Here is an 18,599-nt window from a genome sequence, read left to right as displayed (position 1 = left end):
AAGGAACAATGCTAAAATGTAATAAAGGATCCAGATCTGATTCCTCAGCAGCTCCTTCCATTGAATCACAAAAATAAGATAAATCCATTTTACCAAAAATGAAAAGATGGACTAGGCAGATAGGAAACCAATCAGTTAAGCACAGACATCAGAAGCTAAAGTATGAGATGGCATACAAATCCTGTGGTTGATTGAGATAAACCTGTCAGGTAAGTTCAAAAGAGTTAGAACCAACACTAAAACTAAAGCTTGAGCAGCAGCTAGCACCAGCGCACAACAGGAAGACTGAAGGAGTTATGTTTTGAACATGTCTCCTCTCTGAAAATCCCCTAGCTTTATTGATTTGTGTCACTACTACATCACCATTTTTAAAATGGCATATTTCAGAAAATACTATGTTCCTATAAACTGGGATTTTGAGAACTGATATTATTTGCATTGTCTGACAGTGCATTCTGAAAAATTACAATATTCCAGTGCTCCTGTGATATATCACACATATCAAGTTCAAAGGACACCTTACATAATGTCTGATAAACAAATGCAATACTTGCTGCAAACAAAAACAAGGGATGGCAGTATAGTTTCCTGTAGCTCAAAATAAGGTACTCATGCCCTATCAAATAGGGGTAGTATTTTATGTGTCAGAAGTACTAAGCAACTAAGAAGTAATACACAAATTAATTGTTATTGAAACTATTTGTGAGCCTCTTGCGCTTGATTTCTTGGGAGAGCATCAAGGTGAGACAGTTGCTGTTGCTAGTGGTTGCCCAAGAGGTGTTTTTCCACTGTCTGAAAACCATCAAAATGAACCATCCTCCAGCCACCCCTTTTCCCACTGAGCCTTCAGTGCACACATCAGCCCATCCTCACTCCCTTTCACACATGACATAAAACTATTTCTGTATGACTCAGAGAACATAAGACCAAAAATTAACACAGGAAGTTACCAACAAATTACACATGCAAAAAGGTCTGTCTTGCAGTATGCTTAACCATCACAAGGTATAGAATACAGTGGCTACCATATTTACTGTCTCACACTGTCATTGAATAACACCCTATAATGCTTAAGGTCAAAGACATAAGAGAGTAAACACCTAAAATAGTTTCTCTCAATACAGTCTGATGATCAAGGGAGATAAGGGAAGGGGAATTTAAGAAAGGCCCACTAACAATTATTCAGCAAAAGGTGGAAACCATCAATGCATGCAAAGAAAGAGTGAAAAACTAGATGTTTATGTTGATACACCTGATTATACATTCAGCATTTCTACTTCCTTGTAAACACCAGTTTTGTCACAAGCTCAGCATTTCAGCATACCAGAGGGACTAATCAAGACCTCATTATGTAATCTGTGCAATTTGCCAGACCAAAACAGGTACTTCTATACCGGACACTTTCTTCAACTAACCTTTATGTGGAGTACCCCTTTAGGATTTTCTCGGCACACCTCTCGTTGCAGTACAATCAGGTGATGTAAAGCAGCACTGAACATCAGTATTATCAAAAAGGTTTAAAAGGCCAAAAACTGCAACAGCACTAGTGCATATACTGAAACACGAATGTGCCACAGAGTTAATGCACTCCTCAACTATTTCAACTTACAATTGGAAACAACAGCCTTCTGATTATTATAATATTTAATTCAGTCTGAAGGAAAAAAATCCACCACATGCCAAGGTTTTTGTGTGGACAGATTCCTCCCTGTACCAGAGATAAACTTTAATTCAGTTCAACATCCTGTTTTCATTACAACAAGCTTACTTTCAGCATAATCATAACAGGTAAGGATTATGTTAAATCATATTCTCAGCTGACAGCCTAGTGTTTCTGTATTTGGAGAAAGTCATGACATCACTTAAATTAACCTATCAAGCTAACATGTTGACTTTTTATATCAAAAGGGAGAATCACACTGTAAATAAAGCATTATAGAAACATGGGTCAGCCGTGAACTGGCAAAGTTTAAGACTAATGCAAATATTTCTGGTATGAAAAATATAGAAATGCTGTAGGTGTGAAGAGGAAATAGAGCAGGCTGACACCTTAACACTTAGGGGAATACTGTAATTGATGACAATGCAGAAAATGGACTAAAACCTTCCAGGCTACTGGAAGTATAGTATAACTATGTTGGAAGTTTTTGGATTTCCAGGCCTGCAGCCTTCACAGTGGCAATGTTGTTTGGGCTGTTGGATTTTTTTTTTAAGATAGTTATTTCTCAATTTAGTTGTGGTAACATTGTGCCATACAACTTTGCAGACTTACTTCTGTAGAGTTTTAAACAGGATTTACAAAACACACTGTAGAATATCCTAACAAAGCCTGCAACTTCCAAAGTCACCATAGTGGCTCCTGCCATCCAATACACACGACACTCTATCCCGTGGCCACCTCACAGCCTGTGTGAAGTGACAGCACATGTTGTACCAGCCTGGTCTCTGGCAACACACCTCTCCACACACCGCTGTCTCAGGCAGCACAAAGGCATGCATTATAAACCCCAGGGCTAGAGCCATGGACAGTAGAGTGCTCCCAAGCAGGACTAATTAAGTGTAAGTCTTACTGATTTTACTTGGGGAACAAAAAAATCTGTGGTAATTTTCTGGTTTTCTTTTTCACACCAGTATTTGCATAACTGTTAAGACTGCAGAACAGCACCACGAGATGCAAAACTTATTCTAATACAGGAATTTTATTAAGAAGTTGAATTGGGAACATTATCTTGACACGTATTAATACGTTCCTGCTGCATTCCCACTGCTGTGAAAATCCTTTCCATCACTATGCAAGTTTTCATAGGCCCTAAATATTTCCTTTTTCAATTGAGTTTCACACATATGCTCCCTCACAAAATGGTATTTATTTATCTTTCACAGTGAACTCCTAACTGGGAGAAGATGCGGGGGCTCAAAATTTTGTAAGATCAGGTTGGATTAGAAACAAGATATTTGTTTTACCAAATGATCTTAGCTTTAGTCCAATGGATAAGATAAATGAGGAGTTTCTATTAGACTGACAGATTTTATAAATTTCAGTAGCTTGTGTGAATTTAAATGTATTTGTCTAAAACAGTCAATACAGATCAAAATGCCTAAAAATTTTAGGTAGCACTGCTACAGAATGCTGATTTCAGAAAATGCACAGAGTATTTCTAAGTACCCTGCTTCTGAAAGGATTTTCTTCTTAAAACAAAAAACCCACAAAACAAAAACAACACACCAGTAACTAAACAACAACAAACATCACACCACAACCACCCACAAAAGATAACTGACACAAACACTATTTGCTGTTTTTTCCAGGTATTTCTGAAGTCATGTGTTTCTATCTTGATTTGGCTGGAGCTGAAAACCCCACTGTAACTCTGAATCATACCTACCAATCTAAAAAGTAACCGACTGATCATTCTAAAGGCAGAAGGAGCAGATCAGGTTTCTTTTCTATTTTAACCAAAGTGAAACGCAATTCTCATCAGCAGTGAACAAAACAACCGTATGTAAAAAAAAAAATGAGGTAGCACACTAAAAGACATGTTTACCATTCAGCATGTGCGTAAGTCTTTCCCTTGCATTGCTAAATCTATTCAAAAATCAGAAATACCTGACTTAAAAAAAATAGCCTCTTTTTTTGTATGAACACACTTCAGTTTTCTCCTAACCCCCTTTGACTTTTGAACTCCTCCTGCGTGTCTATAACACACACAGCAGTTACAGGGCTGCCATTTTAGAGAGTGCAGTAACCTTGTTCCCTGCTGCAGCTCTCTGGCTATGCAGCAGTGCAGCAGAGATCCCTGTTATTCCCTGAATTCCTCACTAGGTATCCGTTTTGCCAACCTTGCATTTCCTTGCAGCTCAGATCAGCAGCTAACTGCACCCACACGCATCTCTTGCCTCTCAAATGATTTCTGTCCCTCCTCCTGTGGCAAAGCCTATTCAATCCCCTTTTTTTCAGACCAAGGACAGATGAAACGAGGTCAACTTCTCCTTTCTAGACGTGGAAGATGGAGGTGAGGCATAACAAAGGTCCCAGACTTGTTTATCTACCCTCCTATGCCTGCAATCATGCCTGAGGTAATGATCAGATAGTTAGAGGAAAATGTAGCAGAAATGAAGGTACTTATTTTTCATAAGAGAGAAAAAGAGGAAGAACTCCGTTTTCCCAAGTAGCTTAGATTGACTGTTCTCCCTCTAGTCAATGAACAAATGGGACATAATAGCTAAATCACAGGCACGTTCACCCTCCATCTGTAGGGACGGCTGAAATTCACAGGAAGCCTGGAGCATCTTGCATCATGGTAATACTGCTGGCTTCTGCAAAGAAGCAACACTGGATAATTCGCCAAGAAGGTTAAGACTGATTTCCATACGTGACATTTTAGTGTGCTTAGCATTTTACTCAATTCATTTCTGTGTTCATAGATTGAAAACAACTTGATATAAGCATACTTTTTTCCTGTGTGGTAGTATGTCTTCACTCAAAAAATTCATTTGTGAAAAGACTGCAAAATAGATCACAAAACGATTCCCCAGACAGCTGCACACAACCACATGTAGTAGCCATTTTACAGGTAAATAGAAAGATTGGAAAGATCAAGTTCTTCACGAGCACTTAAACTTGTTCTGCCAGTGACACTTCAGCACTCAGAAATGCCATAGCGCTGAAAGTGCAGTACTTCACTTCAACCTTTATTACTGTTACTATGCAAGGGTGAATGTATGAAATGTTATTCTCCATTTTGGGATTAATGGATCTAGAGTCTAGGAAGCTTTAGGCTTCAGTAATAGCCAGGCTTTGATGACCTGTGTTACGTAACAATAATGCTTTCAAATTTAAAAATGAGCTTTGCATGTCATAACTATAGAAATTTTATACATTGCTATGATCATATAGATTTTTATGATATTAATTCAAATGACTTTTTAAAGCAATAGCCAGTACACTATGATCTGACTTTATTTTCAGTTGTACATCACTGATGTATTCTGGAATAAGGATACATCTGAGACTTCATTTTGGACTAGGGCAAGAAATGAAACTGTAGCAAGCAGAAGTTTACAACACGTTGCCATTGCCACACTGTGTTATATTTTAGTAAGTTCTCCTGTTGTATTAGCTTTTTGTGCTTTAAGGGAACCACCTGCTAGAAGGAGCTGACAATCTCTGAACAAGCAGGAATAATTTCACTAGCGATTCCTGATAACTGAGCTGCACCTATATAGTCAGCAAGGATGAATAGCTTAAAGCTGCTTCCAGAATTAATATGGTTCACTGTTCAATCTACTGGGCACAGATAATAGTGTGCATGAGACTAGACAAACAAAATCAGAAGTCAGATTTTCTTTTTTTTTTTTTAAGTGCTGCCTACAGCAATTAACATCCACAGCTGTGCAAAAGCTAAGCACGTAATATTAAACAATCCATTTTTCTCTGTAATGCATTTTAATATGAGGGACACACATAAATCACAAGACAGCCTTACTTCCTTGAGAATACTTGTCTACAGCACTCAAACATACCAAGAGGCTCCATGGTATCATAGTCCATAATGGAAGCAGACAGGTTTTAGGAAAAGGTAGAAAGAAGGATGGTATGTGACACCTTTTGCTGCCAAGAATATTTTTTCTTAATTATTATTTCTGCTATAAATGCAAAGTAGTTTATTCAACGCCCATAAAATTAAAAATCATTTTTCTGGTAAAACAATTATAAGTACAGCTGGTTAGAAATTTTGACAGAAGAACACTTTCCATTAATAAATAAAACCCATTTATTTTCCTATGTACTGATGGATTATAATACTGCATTGATTTGACATGTATTACAAAACATTATATTTTTAATAATTTACTTTAATATTATACATGCTTCATATTGTAGAAATGGCCCAACTGAAGTAAAGAACATGACAACTGAGACTGACAACTTGAATGAGAATGAAGCATTTTGGTTGGCTCATTTTTACTGTTGAATTTTAAAATATCAGCCTTACATTTCAATTATAATAATAGAAAACAAACCCTCCAAAAGAAAACGCTAGCATTCCCCCCATGGTCAGTCTGACAGAATTTGTCGGGGGGGGGGGAACAACCAAACAAACAAAACCAAACAACTGAATTTTAAAATAAGGGCTGGGAGGAAAGGCATTCCTGACCCTGGCCCCATCCCTGCTCCTCTAAAAACATAAGGGTGGTAAGGATGTCACTAGATAACTTTCTATGTACTAAATAGTGATTTAATCTCCAAGCACTTTGAAATGTAGGATAGAGGACTTCAAGAAAATAATATGGCTAAAAATGGGATTTGTTTAATCTATGAGGATAGTCAGCTGTCAGGGGGACAATCAGATTAACACTTAAATTTTGACCCAGAAAACCACCATGAAAAATGGAAGAGAAAGTATACCAAGAGGAGAGATGGCAACAATTGTATACTATGTGGTATCATTAGGTCCTGCCAGTTTCTTCCTATACTGCTATAAATCACAGGACAGTTGAGAAGGTATCTTGCCCTCTCTTCCCCCAGGTACACATCACAGAAGGATGCAGACCAAATGAGACAGGTTAGCGCTGAACAGAAGTAGGATAGAAGCTAACTGTCAGCATTAAAATACACCTGCACCTGAGAAGTTTAGTTTCAAAATAGACACAACATCTAATTATTTACATCCAACTCTGCAGAGGTCTGAGAACATAAAAAAGGGGGAAAAAACAAGCAGATTCCTTTCCGGATTCCATCCCTCCCCCCCCCCCATCTTCAAATAATGATACAGACTCTATGGCACCTCCCTGGTTCCATAAATCACTCCATCTAAAAAACTGGGACTTTTTGCTTGTATTGTTCACGTGTTAAAAAAACATACTCTTGAGTAGGGGGAAAAAAAGCACGCCATATTAATTCAGAAGTATTACACAACAGAATAAGGTATTTTAGAAAAGACTTGTGCAACCACAGCAATAAATGTATTCACACATTCCACCTCTATTACCTGTTACGCTAATGAACAGTGACTTTTGTGACAAGTGCATAGCATACGCGCCACTTAAGAGTAAACTTCACTCAAGTTCTAAAAAACGTCTACACACCCAATCACCACCATCTATACACGAGTACGAATGAGAATATGTTCCCTGTTGATCATAGCAAACAGCAACATTACTGTACAGTTTATATTAAACATCTGGTTCTTAAAGTAACATTGAGAAAAGGAAAAAACAGAGCCCTGTTTCACTTGGATAAAGTTAGAAAAGCTCTGAGCAAGGACATAATTCTGACATAGTAGCTAAGTTAGCTCAGGTTTAATCAGCCACAACTTGTATGTCAGGCTGCAGGGCTGAACCCATTAACTTCAGCACTGAACTGGATTATCTGCCACTTTCATAAACATGTAATCTCAATATTCTCATCATTTGAAAGACTATTACCATTTGTAGTTTGCTTGGAACTTTTTTGCTTGGTTGTTAGAGTTCAGAAGAGGCTAAAGGCAGGACTTGGTGTTATTTGTTGGGTGTTATTCTAAACAAATCTGGTTTTACAGCTCTAGCAACACTGAAGTTTCAGGTGTTTATGTATACGCACACAGCATTGGGATTAATGGGTTTAATTCCTTGTCATGCATCTGTTGGGACAGTGGAAGGCTTGAGGGTTTAGACATTAAAAGACTGACCTAATTAAAGCTGATTCACTCTTCCCAGGTATAGAGTAGCCAAGTTTTGAAGCACCACACCCCATCATATCATGAGGGTGGAAGTAGAATGGGTCTTTGGAACATCTCCTGACAAGTTTATACCTGAAAAATAATTCAGTTGACACAGGATAGCAAGTACTCAGATATCCTTGAGAAAATTCAAATTGAGAAGGATTAGTCAAACTCTGTTTAGATAAAATGCATATATATTTATGCACCAATATGAAAATTGCTTATATACAAACTTTCAGGTCTTCTTTCCACGCCTTGTTCCTTTGTTTCCAGTCTTCCTCCCCCCTCCCTGCTTCTGGGTTTCACTTATATTTTTCCTGGTTTATGTAACCATAAGCACTTTGCTTGAAAACACCATACAGTATACTGCATTAATTATTTAGTTCAGTATTTGCCTCCTGCTACTTATATAGGAAAAGACAGTGCAAAATGAACATTTGCGCAAAATCGACAATGATAATTTAGGGGTTGTATTACTTTTTCTGCAATATACATTTTAATGGTTAAGAAAACAGCAATAAAACTTTCTTCCAACATCAGCATATGGCACTTCATACATAAAAAAGAAATATTTTTATTTCCACAGAAATAACATATATATTTATATATACATATATATATGCACACTGGGCGATATACTGATTACATTATAAATAAGACGAGACATTTTTAAAAGTTAAGAGCTGAACTATTTGTTCTTCCTTGAGTGTATTCCCAATGTATTTCACTCTGACCACACATTTCTTGACTTCACAGTTGTCCTGGGTTTAGCTTCCTCTATAATCTGCCACAGCCCATATAGTTACCTGCTTGATTTTTTCCAAATAAGCTATATGTGGGTATGTCATTGGATTATTAAATAAAGTTAAAATATTTTTATTATGTATGCTACTGCTCACTTTTTCTTGTTATCAGATAATTATCAAACCCCCTTGCTTTCACTTCCATCTTAATTTCCTCTGAATTTCAGTTTTAGGATCACAGGTACTAACACAATCCCTCACGACCACAGCTCACATAACAAATATAAATTTTCTTTACACAAACCCCAGAACACTTCATTACCCAGAATTTGGAAAATTCATAGAACCATTTCAATGGGCAACACAATTAAAAAATACCCTTACCCTGAGATTTCTGCATATGTACTCTATAAAAAAAAATCCAGAGGCAGAACTAAAGCATGTGACTTTATCCCAGTTTCTCCATCTATAAAATCAGGTAATTATATTTAACTACTTAGCTGAATACTCTTAAGACCTTATTATATATAAAATCTGTGAAGCTTTTAAAACTGTCAAGACATGACAGAACTAGAATCAGAATAGAGGGGCTCCATTATTCTCCCAGTTAGAATTAAACACCAGAAGTTCAGAGATTTATACATTATGAAGGCTCAAAGAGAATACCTTTTAGCTTTCTGTTAAGCTCAGTACCTTAAACTCAAAGAATCTTTTTACTTAAGGCTTGTTTCTACCCTTTAATCATTCTTGTGACTTTTCTTTGAACCTTCATCTATTTTCATCTTTACTTATGGACACCAGAACTAAAGAAAACTATAAAGCCTTAGTCCTCTCAGTGCCAGACAGAGTACCATCTGCCTTCTCATTCCCAAACCTTCTACCTCATGTACCCAAAGATCATGTCAGCCCTCTGGATGCAGATGTTTCACGCAGGCTGGAGTCTCTTGCTCTAAAAATAACTCCTATGTCTTTGTCTCTCAGAGCACAACGTTACATTTGCTATACTAAAGCAACGTCTCGCTTTGCCCAGTTTGACAAGCACAGCCACCCAGCAACTTGCTCTATTCGTTATTATTTTCTTAATCTTTGAATCATCTATAACCTGTGATTATTTTTACCAGAGCACAGGTGAAAAAAAGTTCAAGTGTGGAGGACTGGCAACCCACTAGTATACACAGATACTCAAGGACCTCAGACACAACTGTATTCATCTTCTTTTAGGTCTGATTCAGCTAACGTGTGTCCTTCTCACTGCGCAGCATTCTTGTTTCTTCATGAAAACACCAAATAGTGTCAAGGGATTGGCCTCATATAAGTCTAAATGTGTATTTTTACACCACTGCTGTGTACAGCTCGAAGTATAAGCACCTTGAAAACACGGCAATAGTAGCAGTGTAACAAGACCTACTTTTAACAAATGCATGATGACAAGTATTAGTGACATCATGGGATTCTCCTTTGTCCTGTATTAACCAAGTCCTACATCAGTTACCATTCTACCTGGATCAGTATCTGAGCTATAACTACTTCAGTCACCTGGTCTACAATGGTTTCTCTACTATCTTCCTGCAATGCCCAGACTTCAGTAAATCCAGGTCCAGCGTTAACTTCTTTGTCAGCTTTTTGGGGATTAAAGTACCTTCAGCTTGGGGGGGGGGGGGGGAAGAAATCCACTCTGCGAACTGGACTTCCATCCACGCACCCAGTTTTTTGGGCTATATGCCTCTGAGAGGCAACAATTTTATTTCCCATTATTCTACATTTTAAAAAAACATACCTTTCCTATACCAACCACCAAACTGCTCTCAAGTAGGAAAATATATATATATAACTAACAATGTGTGCTTTTCCTTCTCACCCAAACACTTTAGTCTATATAACCAAAGCTACTTTAACAGAAAGTCCTACTAGTGCATGAAATTAAAAATTGCAACACTGATATTCTTCTCATTGCAGGCTTGATTCATTTCTCTTATACACACATGATCACAACACAGGCCAATAAAAACCTTAACTGGACAAACAGAAGGAGATGCTTTAGTTTGTTTGTAAAACTATTAAAAAAACCCAAACAACCCAGCAGCGTTTCTGATCATGAAATATGTATACCAAAATAGAGAAAGAAAACTGTTTAAAATACATACAAGGAAATGCAAGAGAGGACTAGGCTGCTACCTCTCCATCTGAATTACTGCAGGTACCACAGAAAAAGGGGCAGAAAATTCCTTTTCTGTGATGCTCATCTTATCTGAGAAATGAAAGTTCAGATGGATCAGCTTTGATATGCAAAGTAGCCAATCTTCTGTGCTGGGGGGCATCAACATTTTAAAAATGGGGGGGGAGGGAAGTAATCTCAAAACAAATATCGATCAATCTTGTCAAGCTGATGCTGAGCCAATTATCTATTTGGTCTCAGAAATGTGTATGTCAAAATGCTCTGCTTCTGAGGGTTCTCTTGGATCTGTATTTTGCAGATCATTAGGAGTTTTGTTTTATTAGTGACTGGGTTTAGTTGCTGGGAACTGGGATGGAGGGTAAAAGAAGAGAGAAGGGGGAGATTTCATGCCTGTAAAAGAGCAATTGAAGATCAGACTAAAGCTCATTTAAAGACTTCCATTAAGAAACTGTGACCAAGACTTAAAACACACTAAAGAAGCAGCTTCATCTTGAACTTTGGGAGCAGCTGTGCTCTCATTCCCCTTCCCCCAACACAGGAAACAGACCTAGAAACAAAAATAAGACAGGAATGCTCCTGTGCAAGCTAATGTTGTTGGCTTCTTAAACATCCACCACTCTTGTGCCAAAAAAAATGAAACCTAGGAGGATTTAACACTTCAAAGGATAGTGGGAGACTGCTTTAAACAGAATTTTCTACCAGAGACAGATAGTCTTTCATTTTGTAAACAAGCTGGAAAAATGTTATCATGAGTGCATGTCAAGACAGATTTCATTTATATTCCTGTACTACTTATGCACAAATACACTACTGCATATTACACTTTTACCTATTTTAGACTACAATTAATGTTGTAGCAATGTTATCTCCCATATCAGGGGAAAAAAAAAAATGCAGCAGTTGAATCTTCAGATACCTTCCAAAATGTTCTATTACAATATAGAGTTTGAAAGCTTAACACTACAGAGAAATGTTTGACAAAGAAGTTCTCTCCTTATTAAGCAATGATACATAATTATATGTTCAAGGAGAATGTGAATAACATCTTGCCAAAGGAATGTACGGCCACATATGCTACTTGCAGTATTCCCAACTACAAATTATAGTTATGCTTTCACTTGTGCTATTAAGAACTTGGCCTTTGTTCAGAGTATTATATTTTCTGAACAAAGGTAGAGAGAAGGGAAGGAAAGCAAGTGGTAGGCTAAGTTCTCAAGTCTAACTTTCAGAAAAACAAATGGCAATTTAATTTTGACAAGCACAGACCATCTCTGTGGCTTGCTCTGCTTCACTCACAAAAAACTACACGTTTTCAAAACTTAATATTCTGCAGGCCAATGGAAACTCTACATAATGCATTCTCCCTCATAAAGTTAAAATGTCAATGCAGATGGCACCAAGATCTTGATATGGAGAGAAAGCAAATGTTATCTTTTCAAAATCTTCAGCCTAATAAACATGATGTGGAGGATGGGATGTTATGAACAAAAAAAGGAGGGGAAAAATAATCTTACTTATTTTAGAAGAGTGTCTGCATCTCTGAGTGCAGCAACCCCAGCCATAGCCCTCTCAACAGTGCTTAATGTTTTATTAAAATAGTTTCGTGATCCCTCCTCATTCTGCTAGTGTCCTCCCTTTGGTAGAAGATGAAAAACAGATAGAAAAACAAGAGCTGATGTGACTGTTAACAGCTATATTTCACTCTCACTTAAAACCTAGCAAGTACTGTCAGATTAGTCCTCAGTCACAACGAATTCTAACTCCAGTAGTTTCCTTTTATTAAAGAGTATGTTTGATCTTTGTGCACTGAAAGTTAGGGGCCATGCAGCACTTGTGCCTTTAGCACCTGTTAATAATTCCTCAGAGGAACAGAGAGAGAGCAAAAGCAGGTGAAAGGAGGCTTTTAAGTTTTAACCATTGCATCCACGGATCACATCCCACCCAACCACACAGTGCAGTCACTTAAAGCACCATTTCTTCACTGCTGTACCTAACAAGAGGGAAATAGCTTGCTGTGGGTGTAGCATTTCAAAAGGAGTACAACTTTTCAGTTTCAAGGAATTTCATTCTAAATACAGGTAATTAAAGCCAAGCACAATGAGGAAACAAAACCAAGTACTAGTCACACCCTTGATGTGTCAGTGGAGGGAAGATCATGATAACAGATGACAAGCTTAATCCTGGACAACCAATTTTTCTCTTCCAGCTACCAACATAATCCCTTGTCTCCAGAATAAAAGTCTGGCAATTTTTTGCAGGAAGGTCTGCATGCTTTCAGAACACACTGCTTATTATACTTGAAATGGAACAAAAATGGCTGCTGAATCGTCCACTATATTGCCATTTCACAAACCCATTCTCCCCCCCAACTCTGAGTACAGTCATATATTTACATCTATTACATTTTCTGTATGGAATCACTGCTAAGAATAAGCACCTCATTACTAGAGAGGTGTTTTATAATCCAATATAACATGAATCAAACCACTTGATACTTGCTGTCTTAAAAGCAAGGGGACAGGTAAATGGACCAAGTTTAAACAGATTACAACTTAATTAAAATCAAAATTACAGACAACAGCACCTCTCGCAGAACAGGCCCATCTAAACAGGTGGTACGAGGCTATCACACTGTTTTTTACATTGTCATCATTACTAGAGCATAAAGCTTCTTATGCCTGGAAAACAATATTGAGAACAGACTGTAACAAATTCTTTGACTTGACTGCCAAGAGTGGATGTTCCAAAATGCCTGAACTGTCACATCGCCACATTCAAAGCAACCTTTCTATCAAGACCCAGTCTACACGGATGCCTGGGTGGTTTTTTATTGTGCTTTGTGTGCTTATAGGACTTAGCCTCATCTATGAGATCCAAGCTCTACAGGTCTAGTAACAAAATTAATAGGAGCTCCACAGCTAAAGAATGCTAAAGGACAGAACACACTATTTCACTGGGAAGGGACCTAAAATGATCATCTAGTCCAACTGCCTGGCCAATTCAAAGGTGACCAAAAGTTAAAGAATGTTATTGAGCGCATTGTCCAAATGCCTCTTAAACACTGACAGGCTTGGGGCATTGACCACGTCTCTAGGAAGCTTGCTCCACTGTTCTATTACCACCATCGTGGTAAAGAAATGCTTCCTCATGTCCAGTATAAACCTGCCCTGAAGCAGCTTTGAATCATTCCTGCCATGTCCTATCACTGGATTCCAGGGAGAAGAGTTCAGCACCTCCCTCTCCACTTCCCTTCCTCAGGAAGCTGTAGAGACCAATGAGGTCGCCCCTCAGCCATCTCCACTCCAACCTAGACAAGCCTAAAGTCCTCAGCTGCTCCTCACAGGACATTCCTCTCAACCCTTTTACCAGCTTTGTTGCCCTCCTCTGGACACATTCAAGGACCTTTAATATTCTTCTCAAACTGCAGGGCCCAGAACAATACACAGTGTTCAAGGTGAGGCCACACCAACACTGAATGCAGTGAGCTAATCACCTCTTTTGGCAAGCTAGTGATGTTGTGTTGGATGCACACCAGGGTGCGGTTTGCCCTATTCGGACCAGCCTGGACAAAAGCCATATCACAATTAATTTCAAAAAATGTACATACTGATGGAAATAGGCATTTTGCTGTGTGCAAGTTGTATTTTCAAATGCCATCTGGGCCATAATAGAAACCAAGTGGGGAAAAAAAAAAAACAACAAACATACAGAAATTTCACATACCTATTGAGGGCTAGGGTGAAAATGCCATCTAAAAACCAGGAAGTCTTTATGTGTTGCACATCACACACCGACTTCTCAAAGGAATTTATAGATGCTTTTGCACATAGCTTAATAAAAGAAAGTCCTCGTGCAAGAGTTAAGAGTAACTGACTACGTAAGATGTCTTAATTATATATTTTGTTTTCTTGGTAAACAATAAATATCTAATGATTATTCACTTCAGCACAACATTTTTACAGACATTTAGAACTTTGTTACGTTTCTATAATGGTACACTACATGACAAATTCTGTAAACCATCAGATTTCAAACATCATATTGTAAACACAAGGCTTTAAACTTAAAACTTACAAAGCTGCTTCATACCTCTGGCATGTGGTATATCCTCATTTAATCCATCTAAAAATATCTCATTTGTTAAAATCTAATCTCTGGAGAAATGACTAGATGGGCTTAAAATAGTCAGTTCAATGATGGATTTATAACTTCATCTGCATTTCACAATTACAGTCAAAAACGTATTTTAAACAGAGTAAGTTCATATCCCTTCTGCAAATAGGCGCTTGCAACAGCCTTTGAATTAAGTTCATACCAGACTGCAGCCCACACAATGAATAAATATGTTGCTCTATAAGCAGCAGAACTGAAGGTATCTGCTTTTTTACACTTTCATATTCCATGTCTGCTGAAGAGCCCCACAAACTTCTACTATAACCCAGGCAGTTATGCCACGTACTGCCAGGCTAGTCAGTACACACATACTCATAGTCGCCTGCCAAACTGGTGGTTGCCCCACAGAACGAACCAAGAGCTGCACTCTTCTCATCTTGTGAGGGAATAGTGTGACTTTGGTCTCCATCACCTCAACCACTACTTCTCACAACATCTGTAGGAATCCCCCATCTTTGAACGTACTAACACTGCTGAACATGGCTGATGCTGCTTGATAGAGCTACGTGTTCTATTATGGGACGGATAGACAGAGAGAGACAATGCTAGACTGGACATTAGGAAAGGGTTCTTCACTGAGAGGGTGGCTGGTCACTCAAACAAGCTCCCAAGGCAAGTGGTCACAGGACCAAGCCTGCCAGAGCTTAAGGAGCATCTGAATGACACTTATGGTTTAGTTTTAGGTGGTTCTGCAAGAAGCAGGTTGCTGGACTTGATCTATATAGGTCGTTTCTAATTTGAGATACTCTGTGAATGCAAACCACACAAAGTGTGTTTCTTGGGGAAACCTCTGTAACACTTAGACAAGTGATGCATACCAACTCGAGGTCCCCAAGATCATTAGTACTGCACCATGAAAGTTTATGGACTGATTTACCATTTAGTTTTCACCACACAAACTCAAGCTCTCCCGGTAAGTGCTGAAATCAAGCGGAAGTCACCCTAGCCCTACCCATCAACGTGCCCAGGGCATACAAACTGATGATTTCAGTTTCTTTTTCCTCTAAACCTGTACATACTCCTACATTCAGGCAGTCTGAGATAACACCCAGTGAAATGGCTATACTTGTCAGCTGAACAAAACATCTAAATAACGTACCAGTTCACACCACCATGGACAGTCAGGGGAAAAGCACGGTGCTTTATGTGTACTCCCTCACTGAGGGGCAAAAAATGGTTACTGTCCTCAAGACTTCATTTTCAGCTATTCAGTTTCTACTACTGGTTAACAACGTACAGGTTGCGCAATTCAAACCAATGGGCAAGAAACAAGTCTCAGAGAAGTTGTACTAGCATCTTACACTAAAGACACTCTATTTTTAATAGACAACTGGATTTTTAATTTTAAAGGTAGTAACACTGAGATTTCAATTAACGCTTAAATAGGGTGAATCCATAAAAATACAAGTTATTTGAACTGAATACCATACTGGGCTGGTGACCCTAACATGCCTATTCCTCAATCAGTTGTCATTTTGAAGTTACAAAAATATAGGGTAAATGAAGCTCTGGACAATGATATTTAGCTGCCTTGAAATTTCCTTTATGTTCTGCCAACTTCAATTGCGATTTGGACAGTAGATTTAGAACAGTAACTGGTAAACAATGATCTGACATGCACTCATTAGCAGAAAAACAAACAACATATTCTGAATAGTACAGTAAACCAGATAAATTTTCATCTCAAACCAGAACAGTTTAGCCTCTAGTTCAATGTACTGCCTTTATTCTTTTGTTGCTGAATGCAAAAATGGCAGAAAAATATTCTATTGCACATTAGGCCTTTAACTATAAGCCCTTTCATTTAGCTATTGCTATTTCTTCTCTTTCCCTTTTCCCTCATTTTCAGAGATACCATCAGTGTGAAATCTGCTAAATTTTAAACAAATGGGGTAGAACAGTTTCAGAGGGTAAAGTATCCTAATTCTTATGTTTGCTTTTATGGATTTGAAAATAATTTCTGGTTATTCTTAATATTTTAAAAATAACTTTACTATTGGGTAAAGCATCCAACAGACTGGATGGGAAAAACAGCAACCCTGGTGGCCTGCAATGAAACTGACTCTGACAAGTGTCTCAAATATGAAAATAAAAAGGGAAGGGGAAAAAAAAAACCCTGAGAGACATTTACATAGATTATTTTTTTTTATAGTAACCTCAACTATCATTTGTCTAAACATTTTAGCTGTTGTACAACTCCAAGATTGACAGTGCAGTTTTAAATGCATACATGCATTAAAAAATGAGTAAAGAAAATGAAATATTGTTTTAAAGCCTTAGGTTCCTTTTAGCTTCTAATTAGTATTATCTTTGTTATTTTAAGAGCCTCCTGAGTATTTAGAGGGCTAAACTGCAGTAAAACCAAGGTACATAAATGAAACCTATTAAGGTCATCTTAGTCAATAAAAACTAATTGCATTAAACAACAGCCGCAGCCGACAGACAGCCCTTGCTGGTGAGCAGGAAACAAGAAGGGCACCTCACGCAGTCCCTACTTCACAAAGAAGGGTGGTCCCCACACAAAAAGCATGACACCTCCCACAGGGTGCACCCCAGCCCTCTTTAACCACCAACAGGAAGCAATTTGACAGTTGCATTTCAACAGCCATATGGCTATGCCATGCAAATTTGGCCTTGCTGCCTCATATTGTAGCTGTTAACCTCCTCCCTGACTTCCCCAAATACCCCCCAATAGATGCATTTTGCCACATTAAACATCCGTGGCACAGGTTTTCTTCCTCAGTCTTTGGGGAGGGGCACAAAGGGTCCATCAAACACGTTACGCTGTGCCAGGAGATCCTTTAGCCAAGTCAGAGGAGACCTGCGTGCACCAACATGCATAAGCAGCGAGGAGCCAGCTGTGACACTAGCAGGTGGCCTGCAAGGCCCAGCAGCTTATGAATATGGCTTCTCTCCACCCCACTATGAGGGACACAGGAAAGAGCCCAGCAAAGCGGCTTCAGAGCAATTTTGGAAAATATTGTAAACAATGTGTTTTAACAATATGAGAAGCATCTACATTTTTTCTCAAAGCAGCTTGGTAAATGAAGTCTAGTGCCCAACTCAGGCAGAAAGCCTTTGAAAAAGCCTGTGTTCAATGCAAGAGGGAAAAAGTACCCCGGATATTTATAAAACACTCAAAACTCCACCTATAGACTGCCTGGGAAGTACACAAGTTTCTTCTGTCCTACATGATGAACTAAACTGCATATTTACAACTGTTTCCTTCATCTGACTAAAGTTTCATCTGTGATCTCCACACCTGTTTTTTCATTTTATCCTTTGAATACCACTACAATTTATTTCATTCCTTTGGTGACAGGCCTCCATCTCCAAAGCAGAGCATTAGCTTCTCTAAGGACTGTAACAGGAAGAAGTAACTGTGACTAGACAATGTTTGGAATATGCATTTTTTTGCTTTCAGTTGCAGAATGAGGCTACATTGCTACTGGATATAAAAATTCAGCCTCAAGATAGAGAGATTACTTGAAAGAAACTTTCAAAGGACAGTTCTACATAGGTATGCCTCATGAGCAATTAACAGAGTTGCCAACTTTCCCATTATTAAATGCCATGTTATTTACATAGAAGCCTCACAGACATTCTTCCTTAAGAGCCTTGCAGGTGGCAGCCAAACATCCCTTTACCCAGTCTTGGCTGAGAGGGCACTGAAGTACACAGATAAAGATAAAACACAAACCACAAAGATAAACCAGAAGGCCCAGGAACTGGTTGTTCAGTGTCCATTGAAAGTTTTCATTTACTGAGTACTGAATTAAAAATCTACGAAGTAGAAGATGGACA

General features: G+C 38.3%; 1 protein-coding gene across 5 annotated transcripts in view; it reads right to left on the bottom strand.

The window, feature by feature from the left end:
- TBL1X (transducin beta like 1 X-linked) overlaps nt 1–18,599 on the bottom strand; it is a 193,253-nt gene that overhangs the window by 158,233 nt on the left and 16,421 nt on the right. The window contains exon 1 of one of the 5 annotated variants that reach the window (XM_062603636.1): nt 7,671–7,793. The exons of the other annotated variants lie outside the window; for them this stretch is intronic. The gene's annotated coding sequence lies outside the window, so the exon portion shown is untranslated. Of the gene's footprint in view, nt 1–7,670; nt 7,794–18,599 lie in introns of those variants that run through there. 5 annotated transcript variants of the gene reach the window in all.

This window comes from Pezoporus occidentalis, unplaced genomic scaffold, assembly GCF_034315485.1.
Source record: "Pezoporus occidentalis ecotype Australia unplaced genomic scaffold, CSIRO_AGI_Poc_V1 ctg81, whole genome shotgun sequence".
Classification (NCBI taxonomy): domain Eukaryota; kingdom Metazoa; phylum Chordata; class Aves; order Psittaciformes; family Psittacidae; genus Pezoporus; species Pezoporus occidentalis.
This window is presented reverse-complemented; position numbering and strand designations above follow the sequence as displayed.